This window comes from Eurosta solidaginis, chromosome 3 (assembly GCF_040869045.1).
Source record: "Eurosta solidaginis isolate ZX-2024a chromosome 3, ASM4086904v1, whole genome shotgun sequence".
Classification (NCBI taxonomy): Eukaryota; Metazoa; Arthropoda; class Insecta; order Diptera; family Tephritidae; genus Eurosta; species Eurosta solidaginis.
The window spans coordinates 72,006,009-72,021,990 of NC_090321.1; the positions used below are offsets into that span (position 1 = coordinate 72,006,009).

General features: G+C 37.8%; 1 long non-coding RNA gene across 1 annotated transcript; it reads right to left on the bottom strand.

Annotated features, from left to right (window-relative positions):
• Positions 1–627: 627 nt before the first annotated feature.
• On the bottom strand, positions 628–1,140 carry LOC137246445 (uncharacterized). The gene is made up of 3 exons (XR_010951496.1): positions 1,095–1,140; positions 840–1,017; positions 628–778 (listed from the first exon to the last, which is right to left on the bottom strand). It is a non-coding gene; the product is annotated as an uncharacterized lncRNA (long non-coding RNA).
• Positions 1,141–15,982: the final 14,842 nt, after the last annotated feature.

The following is a 15,982-nucleotide window of genomic DNA, read 5'->3' on the forward strand; positions in this document are numbered from 1 at the left end:
GTTTTGTAGATAATTCATTTTATTGAAATAAAAAATTCATATACATGTATATATATAAAAAAATATTTGGTAAATTCATTATGGTTCTTAAAAGCTAAAGATTTTCAGTTTTCATAATACAGTCTTAAATTTTATTATAAATTTGGTATAAAAAATATCACTTCAGTTTCATATGTTTGTTTAAAAAAAAAAAATCAGGTATTGTTCAGCACTTAAAGCATAAATTTGTGATGGCCTTATTTTTTCATTTGGCTTTTATAGAACTCCAGCTTTTCCTGTTTCAATTTCAAAAAATCACGTTTATAATAGTACTCCAAGCTATACGTTCTCTTCGCATACTTTTCTGTCTCAAGAGCACTTTTCTTGATCTCTTCCAATGTTTTCAGCATCTCTTCTTAAACATTTTTTTGATTTGCTGTCTGCTCTTGCAATAGTTTGAGCCTATCGTTTTTGCTGCACTTTTTCGATTTGCTTTTCGTGGCCTCTCCTCATCAGGTGCACCACTTTGTCCACTTACTTCCAAATTCTCATCCGATTCTAAGTTATCACTATATAATCGCTCCACAATCATATCTTCACATTCTTCATTCGCATTAGTACTAAGGCCATGCTCTTGTCCCGGTGGATCTACACTGGTCTGAAGACTTAACAAACCCATTATAGACTCTTCTGAATGCGTAAAGATATTTAACCTGTTTGGTCCACCACCAGTTGCACGGTATTCCACTATGTTCTCCGACATTTTTGTTTTTGTTTTTGACTTCATGTCAGCCCACACCTGAGACGACAAAAATAAAGTTGTATTATACAGAATTGACTTCTATGGTTCTTTAGTTCACCTTAATCCACTTTTCCGTCGTTCTTACTGGTGGTCCTAAACAGTTCAGCTCCACTGTTATATCATCCCACTTTTTTGTCACCTGAACCTTTGTGCAAGTTCATTTTGCTATATGGGAATTTTTTTCCATAATTGAAACCAGTCTTTCAAGCTGTTGTTTTGTACTCACGACCTTGGACCTATATAAAATTAATTCAAATATTTTAAAATTACTACTAGGTAGTAAAAAATTAGAACATAAATACAAAAAACTTACATTTTAAACAATTCTTTTTCTGTTCGATACAGCGTCGACAACAAATGTCTATTCGCTACAAAATTCGGTACACAACGAAAATTTCGACAGAGATGAGGTGTCATAATACCAACTTCTAATTCGATTTTCGATGTTCGATAGCCACCGAAGATCGAAAGATGCTCATAATAGGGGCCTATGATTATGCGCCAATGTATTTAATTTACCGGAACGCGAGATTTTTAAGCAAATATTAAAATTTTGTATGATAAGAATTTAGAAAAAGGGGCTTAAATGCAGAATACATACAATTGTCAAAAAAAAGTAACAAATCGGACTTTATAGAGATTTTTATGCTGATTCCAACAGTATATTTCTATTTTGGTGCAAATGAAAGGTTTGGGGGTGATTCCATGTCAAAAGGCGAAATTGTGAATTTTTCAAATCAAAATATCTCCGAAACTAGTGAATGGATTTCAAAAATTAAAAAATCGAAAAATAACTTATAAAAATAAATTTTATCTGATGTATATATATCTTTAAATTTTTTAGTCTTTATTTACCAAAAATTAAAAAAAAAAACTCTTTTTTGGTGGCCATGCACAGTAATTCTGCGTAGAACGCCTTTCTGCATAGGCGGCCTTCGGCCGCCATTATAAAAAAAAACCCTGGGCTACGCCATGCCAAGTCCGGGTGTGTGGTATAACCGAGGCTACCGCCACGGTGATGTCCTTCTGCGTAGTACACCCTTCTGCGTAGGCGGCCTTCGGCCGCACTTTAAAAGAAGAACCCTTAGCCGATCCAACACCGGCTACGCCATGCACAGTAATTCTGCGTAGAACACCTTTAAAAAAATTACCCTTAACCTATCCGACACCGGCAACAAGAAAACTAACATAAAAACTCACCTCCAAACAAACCCGTCAAAGAGTTTTACAAAATCAAAATACATTGATAGGGTATGTTTGCTTGCATTTATGTCGACGTGCCACAACCTTATAATGTTCTACCAAGATAAAAAGATATTGTTGCGGAGCTGGTAACACTATTCACCACCTTCATTTGTTTTCGTTTGTTTAATTGCAACAACGAAAAAAGCGTCAATAGTATCCACGCGTTTTCCGCGAATAACTTTGAAACGAGATAAAAAATATAGTTTTGTGCATTCGGATTCTGAATCTTAACGCAAATTCGCGTCCTTTGATACCGCTATCGACATGTGTGACCCGAATTTTAAGTGCAGGACTTAAGTTGAAATTTTACTAAATTTGGAAATTAAAAAGCTTATATTTCATAAAGTAAGAGTTTCCTCGAGCTGCGGATTCCATTTTGGTGATTTTTAGGACCCCCTCTACCCCTACTAATCAACAAAAGTTTGAAAATCGTGGCACCTTATATAAAATCCAACCCAAAAACTCACCTCCAAACAAACCCGTCGAAGAGTTTTACAAAATCAAAATACATTGATAGGGTATGTTTGCTTGCATTTATGTCGACGTGCCACCACCTTATAATGTTCTACCAATATAAAAAGATATTGTTGCGGAGCTGGTAACACTATTCACCACCTTCATTTGTTTTCGTTTAATTGCAACAACGAAAAAAGCGACAATAGTATCGACGGGTTTTCCCCGAATAACTTTTAAACGAGATAAAAAATATAGTTTCTGCTTTCGGATTCTGAATCTTGACGCAAATACGCGTCTTTTGATATCGCTATTGACATGTGCGACCCGAATTTTAAGTGCAGGACTTAAGTTGAAATTTTACTAAATTTTGAAATTAAAAAGCTTATATTTCATAAACTAAGAGTTTCCTAGAGCTGCGGATTCCATTTTGGTGATTTTTAGGACCCCCTCTACCCCTACTAATCAACAAAAGTTTGAAAATCGTGGCACCTTATATAAAATCCAACCCCAATTTTGAACTCGTGCATGCGCAATCTTCTGTTTGTGATTTGTGACCAAACCTTATGTGTTATTCAATCATGGAACGAGGTTTCATGAGCAATTCACATTAGATTTCGTTTGGTTGTATTTTTCATATAGATGAGCTCAACACATGCTTACGCAGTTATGAGTAGATTGCATGTATTTTTATGGAGAATGGTAGAATGAGCGACACTAGCGCCATCTGATATTGAAAAGTAGCCAACTCCCCAATTTTGTTCCAAGCAAATCATAAGAAGAATTTTGACATTTGCTTTGGCTAAGGGTGTTGGCACACTTTGCAAGTGAAATTATTTTTCCCACAGGTCGGTAAATTTTCTAACATTTTTCACAATTAAAAACTGCAATATAACAATCGAATACGACCCAAAATATGTTAGCAAGTATTTTTGTTGTATAGGGAGAATGTTTACAACAGTGCTTCGCGAAATTTTGTATGTGAATGGGCAAGGCGTAATAAACTTCAATTGCCAAGTCTGAAGTTCCTTCATATTTACAAACGCAACATCATAGTTAATTGTGGCGATGTTATTGGAATGCATAAGCTTGTGTTAAACGTGTCTATATGAAAAATATCATTGTGTCACCGCCTTAAGCTGTCGCTGAAGTGTACTGTGATATTTCAGTAGTTGTGACAAAATCACAGGTACACGGATGTTTGCCAAATCTAAACAACACTCCGGTCTTGTCTTTTCGTGCGAACGGTCGTACGGGTCATCCTCTACTCAACGTAAATTTTCGGGCCTCTTAAGGCTCCATTACTGATACTTAGCATAGACTTGACTTGGGTTGCGAACTGTCACTTACAGTTCTGTTAAATGAACATTGGATGTTACTGATTACTCAAAACTTAACTTGACTTAGAAGTCTGTTGAATTTTGATTTTCTATGTAAGTTCTAAGTGACGTTTACATTTTGAGATGCCATTTGTTTGATACCATTTCATTTTGACATTTTGTCATACAAATTGACATTTATTTAAAAATAAATTTCAACGCTGATTATGATGCCAGATTTTATGCGCCAAGTGGAGTATAATCGTGGCTAAGTTGCCAAGTTTACGCCAAGTCAAGTCAAGTCTATGCTAAGTATCAGTAATGGGGGCTTTATACTGTTTTCACACAGAAACTTAATGATCTCATTTCACCTGCTAATGAAATCGTAAATTTTTTGCTTTCACACAGAAGTAACTGCTCGATTAGTATGAAGGATGAGACAGACAATCATGGCGGAACGATACAAGGTGGGAGCATGTTGACATACCTACAAACAAGCAAAATTCCATGTACTTGTAAATTCGATGGACAAATGTCAAAATCGTACTGCGCCGGTAGTTGATGTATCAAATCAAATAAAAAAGGTTATAATCATCTGTTCGATGCGGCGACCTTGTATCGTTCCGCCATGCAGACAATGACATTTGCTTTGAAAACTAAGAAACGGAAACGGAAGCGGAACGCTGCCAACAGAGTTGCATTGTGCATTTGACTTCATTATACTGTTTTCACACAGAAACTTAATGATCTCATTTCACCTGCTAATGAAATCGTAAATTTTTTGCTTTCACACAGAAGTAACTGCTCGATTAGTATGAAGGATGAGACAGACAATCATGGCGGAACGATACAAGGTGGGAGCATGGTGACATACCTACAAACAAACAAAATTCCATGTACTTGTAAATTCGATGGACAAATGTCAAAATCGTACTGCGCCGGTAGTTGATGTATCAAATCAAATAAAAAAGGTTATAATCAGCTGTTCGATGCGGCCACCTTGTATCGTTCCGCCATGCAGACAATGACATTTGCTTTGACAAATGACATTTTTAAGCACTGAACACACCAAAAACTAAGAAGCGGAAACAGAAGCGGAACGCTGCCAACGGAGTTGCATTGTGCTTTTGACTTCATTAGGCATTCGATTAGCTACTAATGAAATAATAATAGATTCGAATTTTGTAGGGAAGATTGAGCTCAATAAGCGTCTTAATGTAGAAAATTGCCTTTATTATTCAATAAGCCGCCTGTGTGAAAATAGTATTAGGCATTCGATTAGCTACTAATGAAATAATAATAGATTCGAATTTTGTAGGGAAGATTGAGCTCAATAAGCGTCTTAATGTAGAAAATTGCCTTTATTATTCAATAAGCCGTCCGTGTGAAATTAGTATTACGCTGAGTGACAAATTAAAATAGGCCACAAGGTTGGCTGCGGTGCTTCCCTAGGGCGTTTTGGCGGAGTTGGGAGATGCGTTGCCTCCCTGACCCGGAGTTGGGGCGGTTACGGGTTCTCCTAACAGGAGTCAAAAACTCGTGCATATTTAATAACTGGCGTGGCGCCATTAAAGCCAATTCGCTTTAAACACATACATAATTGATCGTAACGGGTCGTGAAAGACACTTGGCAACAGGCCACTGAAAATAAATGTTCATATACACACATACTAATAAAAAATAAAAATTCTCGAAAATAAACGGAACAATTTAACGGAGTGTATATAATCGATGCTGAAAAAGCATGCTCAATTTACATACTACGCAATGTCATTGCATACATCTAACTGCAAATTTTATTGAAAAAAAAAAAAAAAAAAAACGGGATCGAAAACACCCTTACTATATACTTAATGTACAGTCATGCATACATGACGAGTGAAGATAAATTTTATAAAATATAACATTAAATTGTTATGGAAACGCATTTACAGGGAAGCAGTAAGGAAGGCGGTCGGCATGATGTGTTGGTGCACAGTGGCTAGTCATTGTCGGCTGGGGCGGGTCCTTGCCAACCTTACTGTTCCTGCGCCATAAACAGAAAAAAGTTCCTATCATGCCTATCAAAACGAGCAGCTGTCGAATTCAAAACAAACTGACAGAAGCGCAGAGACCGACTCAAAACGCTTATAATTCAAACTAAAACAACATCCGGCTGAACCGGATGTCACGGACAGACCGTTAACATTCAAAAAAATTCAAAAATCTAAAATTCAAAAAAAAACTGGCGCAAAAAAAAATTACCGAACCGGACATGACCGGTTACTAACTCTAAAAACCAAATTCAAAAAAAAACTGCAGGAAAATAAACATGAAGGGCCGAATATATATAGGGGGCGCCGCGGGTGGTGTTGCGACGCCCGGTGCTTGTCCCACCCTCAATAACCATGGCCACCGACGCACCTGTATTTCGGTGGCCCCTTACCTGTATGCCCTAAGTGCCTTCTAAAACAGTAGGGTAGTCAACAATCCCATTTTTATTACAATATTTATTCACAATTCATTATAGAAAACAAATATATATAAAGTTCTAGCTAGTTTTGGTTATCATCGTAGGGGGTTGGTGATTGTGTTGGTGTTGTTGGTTGCGAGTGTATATAAGTTACATACATTGTTATGGTAACGCATCTACATGGAAGCAGTAAGGAAGGCGGTCGGCATGATGTGTTGGTGCACAGTGGCTAGTCATTGTCGGCTGGGGCGGGTCCTTGCCAACCTTACTGTTCCTGCGCCATAAACAGAAAAAAGTTCCTATCATGCCTATCAAAACTAGCTGTCAAAAAACGCAGAGACCGACTCAAAACGCTTATAATTCAAATTAAAACGACATCCGGTCGGACCGGATGCCACGGACAAACCGTTAGACATTCCAAGATTTAAAAATTCAAAAATTCAAATAAAAAACTGACGCAAAAAAAAATACCGAACCGGACATGGCCGGTTACCAACGCTGAAAATCGAAAATAAAAAAAAGCTGAAAATTAAAATACAACAAAAGGGCCGAATATAACTTGGGGGCGCCGCGGGTGTTGTTGCGACGCCCGGTGCTTATATCCCACCCTCAAAATCCATGGCCACCGACGCACCTATAATTCGGTGGCCCCTTACCTGTATGCCCTAAGTACCTTCTAAAAGAATGAAGATGCCAACATTCCCATTTTGATTACAATTCATTTATTTATACATCTTTAAATCCAAGGCATTACCTAATATAATATACTAATTCGAACATAAGTATGTCGTTTTAATAAGGTCACTGAGCTCATTTTATTTTCTATCCTTATGTTATATATTATACGCGTCTTTTGATATCGCTATTGACATGTGCGACCCGAATTTTAAGTGCAGGACTTAAGTTGAAATTTTACTAAATTTTGAAATTAAAAAGCTTATATTTCATAAACTAAGAGTTTCCTAGAGCTGCGGATTCCATTTTGGTGATTTTTAGGACCCCCTCTACCCCTACTAATCAACAAAAGTTTGAAAATCGTGGCACCTTATATAAAATCCAACCCCAATTTTGAACTCGTGCATGCGCAATCTTCTGTTTGTGATTTGTGACCAAACCTTATGTGTTATTCAATCATGGAACGAGGTTTCATGAGCAATTCACATTAGATTTCGTTTGGTTGTATTTTTCATATAGATGAGCTCAACACATGCTTACGCAGTTATGAGTAGATTGCATGTATTTTTATGGAGAATGGTAGAATGAGCGACACTAGCGCCATCTGATATTGAAAAGTAGCCAACTCCCCAATTTTGTTCCAAGCAAATCATAAGAAGAATTTTGACATTTGCTTTGGCTAAGGGTGTTGGCACACTTTGCAAGTGAAATTATTTTTCCCACAGGTCGGTAAATTTTCTAACATTTTTCACAATTAAAAACTGCAATATAACAATCGAATACGACCCAAAATATGTTAGCAAGTATTTTTGTTGTATAGGGAGAATGTTTACAACAGTGCTTCGCGAAATTTTGTATGTGAATGGGCAAGGCGTAATAAACTTCAATTGCCAAGTCTGAAGTTCCTTCATATTTACAAACGCAACATCATAGTTAATTGTGGCGATGTTATTGGAATGCATAAGCTTGTGTTAAACGTGTCTATATGAAAAATATCATTGTGTCACCGCCTTAAGCTGTAGCTGAAGTGTACTGTGATATTTCAGTAGTTGTGACAAAATCACAGGTACACGGATGTTTGCCAAATCTAAACAACACTCCGGTCTTGTCTTTTCGTGCGAACGGTCGTACGGGTCATCCTCTACTCAACGTAAATTTTCGGGCCTCTTAAGGCTCCATTACTGATACTTAGCATAGACTTGACTTGGGTTGCGAACTGTCACTTACAGTTCTGTTAAATGAACATTGGATGTTACTGATTACTCAAAACTTAACTTGACTTAGAAGTCTGTTGAATTTTGATTTTCTATGTAAGTTCTAAGTGACGTTTACATTTTGAGATGCCATTTGTTTGATACCATTTCATTTTGACATTTTGTCATACAAATTGACATTTATTTAAAAATAAATTTCAACGCTGATTATGATGCCAGATTTTATGCGCCAAGTGGAGTATAATCGTGGCTAAGTTGCCAAGTTTACGCCAAGTCAAGTCAAGTCTATGCTAAGTATCAGTAATGGGGGCTTTATACTGTTTTCACACAGAAACTTAATGATCTCATTTCACCTGCTAATGAAATCGTAAATTTTTTGCTTTCACACAGAAGTAACTGCTCGATTAGTATGAAGGATGAGACAGACAATCATGGCGGAACGATACAAGGTGGGAGCATGTTGACATACCTACAAACAAGCAAAATTCCATGTACTTGTAAATTCGATGGACAAATGTCAAAATCGTACTGCGCCGGTAGTTGATGTATCAAATCAAATAAAAAAGGTTATAATCATCTGTTCGATGCGGCGACCTTGTATCGTTCCGCCATGCAGACAATGACATTTGCTTTGAAAACTAAGAAACGGAAACGGAAGCGGAACGCTGCCAACAGAGTTGCATTGTGCATTTGACTTCATTATACTGTTTTCACACAGAAACTTAATGATCTCATTTCACCTGCTAATGAAATCGTAAATTTTTTGCTTTCACACAGAAGTAACTGCTCGATTAGTATGAAGGATGAGACAGACAATCATGGCGGAACGATACAAGGTGGGAGCATGGTGACATACCTACAAACAAACAAAATTCCATGTACTTGTAAATTCGATGGACAAATGTCAAAATCGTACTGCGCCGGTAGTTGATGTATCAAATCAAATAAAAAAGGTTATAATCAGCTGTTCGATGCGGCCACCTTGTATCGTTCCGCCATGCAGACAATGACATTTGCTTTGACAAATGACATTTTTAAGCACTGAACACACCAAAAACTAAGAAGCGGAAACAGAAGCGGAACGCTGCCAACGGAGTTGCATTGTGCTTTTGACTTCATTAGGCATTCGATTAGCTACTAATGAAATAATAATAGATTCGAATTTTGTAGGGAAGATTGAGCTCAATAAGCGTCTTAATGTAGAAAATTGCCTTTATTATTCAATAAGCCGCCTGTGTGAAAATAGTATTAGGCATTCGATTAGCTACTAATGAAATAATAATAGATTCGAATTTTGTAGGGAAGATTGAGCTCAATAAGCGTCTTAATGTAGAAAATTGCCTTTATTATTCAATAAGCCGTCCGTGTGAAATTAGTATTACGCTGAGTGACAAATTAAAATAGGCCACAAGGTTGGCTGCGGTGCTTCCCTAGGGCGTTTTGGCGGAGTTGGGAGATGCGTTGCCTCCCTGACCCGGAGTTGGGGCGGTTACGGGTTCTCCTAACAGGAGTCAAAAACTCGTGCATATTTAATAACTGGCGTGGCGCCATTAAAGCCAATTCGCTTTAAACACATACATAATTGATCGTAACGGGTCGTGAAAGACACTTGGCAACAGGCCACTGAAAATAAATGTTCATATACACACATACTAATAAAAAATAAAAATTCTCGAAAATAAACGGAACAATTTAACGGAGTGTATATAATCGATGCTGAAAAAGCATGCTCAATTTACATACTACGCAATGTCATTGCATACATCTAACTGCAAATTTTATTGAAAAAAAAAAAAAAAAAAAAACGGGATCGAAAACACCCTTACTATATACTTAATGTACAGTCATGCATACATGACGAGTGAAGATAAATTTTATAAAATATAACATTAAATTGTTATGGAAACGCATTTACAGGGAAGCAGTAAGGAAGGCGGTCGGCATGATGTGTTGGTGCACAGTGGCTAGTCATTGTCGGCTGGGGCGGGTCCTTGCCAACCTTACTGTTCCTGCGCCATAAACAGAAAAAAGTTCCTATCATGCCTATCAAAACGAGCAGCTGTCGAATTCAAAACAAACTGACAGAAGCGCAGAGACCGACTCAAAACGCTTATAATTCAAACTAAAACAACATCCGGCTGAACCGGATGTCACGGACAGACCGTTAACATTCAAAAAAATTCAAAAATCTAAAATTCAAAAAAAAACTGGCGCAAAAAAAAATTACCGAACCGGACATGACCGGTTACTAACTCTAAAAACCAAATTCAAAAAAAAACTGCAGGAAAATAAACATGAAGGGCCGAATATATATAGGGGGCGCCGCGGGTGGTGTTGCGACGCCCGGTGCTTGTCCCACCCTCAATAACCATGGCCACCGACGCACCTGTATTTCGGTGGCCCCTTACCTGTATGCCCTAAGTGCCTTCTAAAACAGTAGGGTAGTCAACAATCCCATTTTTATTACAATATTTATTCACAATTCATTATAGAAAACAAATATATATAAAGTTCTAGCTAGTTTTGGTTATCATCGTAGGGGGTTGGTGATTGTGTTGGTGTTGTTGGTTGCGAGTGTATATAAGTTACATACATTGTTATGGTAACGCATCTACATGGAAGCAGTAAGGAAGGCGGTCGGCATGATGTGTTGGTGCACAGTGGCTAGTCATTGTCGGCTGGGGCGGGTCCTTGCCAACCTTACTGTTCCTGCGCCATAAACAGAAAAAAGTTCCTATCATGCCTATCAAAACTAGCTGTCAAAAAACGCAGAGACCGACTCAAAACGCTTATAATTCAAATTAAAACGACATCCGGTCGGACCGGATGCCACGGACAAACCGTTAGACATTCTAAGATTTAAAAATTCAAAAATTCAAAAAAAAAACTGACGCAAAAAAAAATACCGAACCGGACATGGCCGGTTACCAACGCTGAAAATCGAAAATAAAAAAAAGCTGAAAATTAAAATACAACAAAAGGGCCGAATATAACTTGGGGGCGCCGCGGGTGTTGTTGCGACGCCCGGTGCTTATATCCCACCCTCAAAATCCATGGCCACCGACGCACCTATAATTCGGTGGCCCCTTACCTGTATGCCCTAAGTACCTTCTAAAAGAATGAAGATGCCAACATTCCCATTTTGATTACAATTCATTTATTTATACATCTTTAAATCCAAGGCATTACCTAATATAATATACTAATTCGAACATAAGTATGTCGTTTTAATAAGGTCACTGAGCTCATTTTATTTTCTATCCTTATGTTGACGTATTTAAGTGGGTTACAATAAATTCCATTTAATTTCGCTAATACGTAAGAGAATGCAAGAAAATTGTTTTTAATTAACTAAGTCAACTGAAACTACGCTCCAGTAGAGTTAGACTGCAGAGTCCCAAATGCGACAACGCTCGCCCGTGTGCATCAAATTTATATGTACGCACTATTTATATATATATATATATATATATACAAGGAAGGAAAATAAAAGGAACCCAACCCCTTGGAATGCGAAGCTTCTTAACTAAATGGTTAGGTACAACTTACAAATTTTAGTGGTCTAACCTAATCTTAGAATACTATCTGGAACTTCTATGATTGCACTTAAATTGCATACCAATGTTTTATGTTCTGAATGTAAAACATACTTTATCTTTTTGCAAGTTCAATTGTATTAAATTCATTTTCATTTGTCTTATCTCGAGTCTATGGAAATTTGATTGCCACACTAATAGATATGGTCGGGCAAAACTCTCGTAACAATTTAATAAGCTTTTATAGCTTTAGTCTTCGTTGACACATACTAACTTGTGCCGTGTGATCATATAGAGAAAGCAATTTATGAACTTTCAGGTGACGTTTCAGTCGCAACAGTATAGTGGAGCAGTAAAAAAAATTATTTCAAAAAAAAAATTATAGAGAGTTTATTTGTTCATGATCACAAAGACATAAATCTTCTATTTCTTGTTGCGACTAGATTCTAATTTCTCGCGGAAAGGCATATGTCGCTAATGTGTAATGCATTACCCATTCGCATGGCTTTCGCATGTATGTATATAAAAAAAATATGGTTCCGAGTGACACATTCAAAAATTTAAAGTACTATATATACTAGTGACACTATTCTGTAACTTGACTTGAATAAAATTATTTGCAGAACTCAAACTTTTATAATTTTGGTTTCCTATTTCTTGACTGTATTGACCTTTCACAAGCTTTACCGAACAATGTTTCTTATTCGCAAGATTACAGAACGGGTTTTACATTTCTTATCCGACGGGTCAACAGAGTTAAGAGCACCAAAGTGTCCGAATTCATATACCGTATGTTCGAATCGAGTTACAGAAAGGGGTCTTTAGGTTCATTAAGCGTGCTTGGAATGAATTACAAAAATTTGAAACGATAATCTGTAAGTGACGAATTTTATCACTTCATATAAATACATAATATAATTTCACCGAGTTGGAACGGACTCACCCAGTTTCAAACGTTGTTGTTGTAGTTGGTGTTGGTACTGTTGGTGGTTGTTGCGCTCTGGCCCGAGGTGATCGAGTGAACCGGGTGGCAATGAAACTTCGTGTTGACTTTTATGACCCGGATGACTTGGTGCTAATTTCGGCTTTCGTTGTATTATGCTGCAGCGTACTGCTGGCCCTGGAGGCGGAGGTGGTGTTGGATGCTTTTCCAAAAGTGGTGGTGTACTTCGTAAACGTAGGGAAGGGGGTTTATCTTCGGGCCCCAGGGGTTCTCATCCCAATTAGTCTAGTGCCTTCTGAATCTGAATCGGAATCACTAGTACTTTCCTCACTAGGTGTGGCTGTGAGACGCCGACCTACTTCAACTGGATATTCTATACGTTGGGTTTGTGCCAACACAACACGCCCGTTGTAATGTTTATTACCACCCAAAATAGACGAGACGAAAAGAGGTTTGTCGGAATGGACTGTGTCGGTACTTTGCGCTACGGACTCTTCCTAGTTTTTGGACATTCACTTGAATACAGGTAGTAGATAACGTAGTACCTCCTGTTGCTTTGACGTCGCGCTGAATTCCTGCACCGATACTATCACCACGGTATTTTTGCTGCTTTGTAATTCGCTGGTGATTATTGCCGCACCTTTTTCTTCGCGTTACACTCCTTAATTAAACGCGCCCTTCGCACAATCAATGCATCTGAGTTTCGCCACTCATATGTTTATGAATAGTATATGGATTCTAATGTATTTGTAACGTCTAGATAATTCTTAATGCTTAAATAGTTTAATGTTTATGCTTAATTTTCGCACTGAAAGTTTCACTCGGCTCGTGAAAAAAATTGATTGCTTGGTTTTTCTTGCTTAGCCTTTTTTTTCTTTTTTTCTCGTCTGTATCGGGCGGAAACTCATGGCAGAAGCCAAATTTTTTTCCTCGTGATGGCCGGTCTGTCTGTTCCCTTCTTTTCGATATTTTTCTTTTTATCGCCACTTTCACCACATCGCTAGGTGTGTTCGCGTGAACACGCTCCCAAGGGGATCATGGCCGTAGACCGCAGCAGCAGACCGTAACAACATACATACTTGATCTGTGCACATACTATTTTAGTGTTATATGGGTTAGCCCCTTACTCATTTTGCCCTTACATTAGTACGTTGTTACAATAATCACTTATTATATGCTTTGTGGTAAAACTTATTTTTTTTTTGAGTGTAACTAAATATCAATTTGGTATAACGCGCCTATTACAATGATAATAATAATATGTAATATGTACTAAGAAAATTTGTTACAAAAGCAATAAAGATAAATTTTATATAGCGCTATGCATTATATGCACGTATATTACCTTCTTCTGGTGGTTCGAACAATATTGCTAGCAATAGTAATTCATATGTGTAGATATATATATATATATATATATATATATATATATATATATATATATATATATATATATAATGTACTTGAATGATATAAGAAAAGAAAGTTTAAATCTTCTAGCAGATTCGTGCATAAAATTTCCTTTTTTTTCTAACATTTTATGGGTGAGCTCCAAAATGAATCGCTAAAACGTTTCACGTGATAGCGCCGGCTTATTATTCATAAAATGTATAGAGCTAAATTTAGACATCTTAAGGTGACAAAATATATTCTAAAAATGATCAAAAAAAAATGTATGTTTTTTCTTTTTATGTAAAGCTAAGGCTTAGGTAGGTATTAGGTAAATGGAATTATTCTCGTAAGTTGCTGAATACAACCTTGGTTATATCTAAAGAGCTTGGTTCAATATAATGTAAAGAAGGTGCATTCACAAATAAACGGCGTATGTCGGAATTAGTGTTACGCGTTCTAACAGGCAGGTGCTACTTGACCTGACTGAGACAAAACTGCCTGTTTCTTTGTGAACAAACCTTTAAAATTTGTAAATATACTAAACTGTGGTTACATTCTTTAATATCTTGTTAAGTTGCAAACATGAGTGTTCATGTGGTAATTCTTTTGGTTAGATAAATCTTACAAGCCAAATTTAAATAGTGGCAATCATTTATATGTAACTTTTCTTCTATAGTACGTTAAACTATCTGTTCATCTTGTATGCTTAAAAAAAGGAATGTCGTAATTTTGACAAAAAAATTCGATCCTTGTCGAATGGTTTACCCGGGCTATATGAAACCCTCTAAGTACCACTTGAAAGTTCGTTTAACTACCCTGCAAAAATGCTCTAGTCATTCCACGCCGTTTGACTCGTTACTATACAGTCATAGGTTATGTTCTTAGTCACAGTTGCATGGCGTGGGTAAGTTTCATGACCAGAATTTTTTGTAGGGTAATTACATCTAAATTCATACCGTGCTGGTACTTACCTGGCCGACAGAGTACATACCATGGGTCTCTGCCGGCGTGTTGTCGCTGGTGAAGCCGACCTTGCCGGTGAAGTTGACACTGATGTTGGTTGTGGTGCGCGGTCTTGGGCGCGCTGTACTGGTACTGTTGGTGGCTGCTGCGCTCTGGTCTGAGGTGATCGATTGAACCGGGTGGCAATGAAACCTCTGGATGATCTGGCGCTACTGCCGGCTTTCGTTGTATTATGCTGCAGCGTACTGCTGGCCCTGGAGGCGGAGGTGGTGTTGGATGTTTTTCCAAAGGTGATATTGTACTTCGTGAACGTAGAGAAAGGGGTGTATCTTCGGATACCAATGGTTCTCATCACATTTAGCTCAGTGCCGTCCGAATCCGTATCGGAATCACTAACACTTTCCTCACTGCGGGTGGCTGTGAAACGCCGACCTACTTCACTAGATATTATTTACGTTGCGCTTGTGTCAACACGACACCACCGTGATAAGGTCTATTCCCACTTGTTCGTACTTCTAGTAGTTGGGCCTGCAATTCCTCGTTGCAGCCTTTTGGTTCTTCCACAATGCCGGTTAATATGCGCACAGCACGGCGAGGGTGTTTTGCGAGGAGTTGAACATAGTCGGGGATGTGCAGTTGATGTAAGCAATAGCGAAAATGACGCAGGACTAATTCTTGCGTTTTTTTTTTGTTTTTTTCCCCGGCCGGACAATCGTGGCCTTTTCCTTTTAAGTTTTTTCCAAAATTTTCTGTCTTTTTGGGTGTGTATATGACCGGAAACTCAATGCCTCTTTTTTCACTGGTGATGGCAGGTCTGTCTTTTTCCGGTTTTCGATATTTTTTTATCGCCACTTTCACCACATCGCTAGGTGTGTTCGCGTGAACACGCTCCCAAGTGGATCATGGCCGTAGACCGTAGCAGCAGACCGTAACAAAATACAAAAAAGACAATTACGTGACCAATTTGACAAACCAGGGTGGAGGTGGCTCCTACCATAGTGTACAAGTA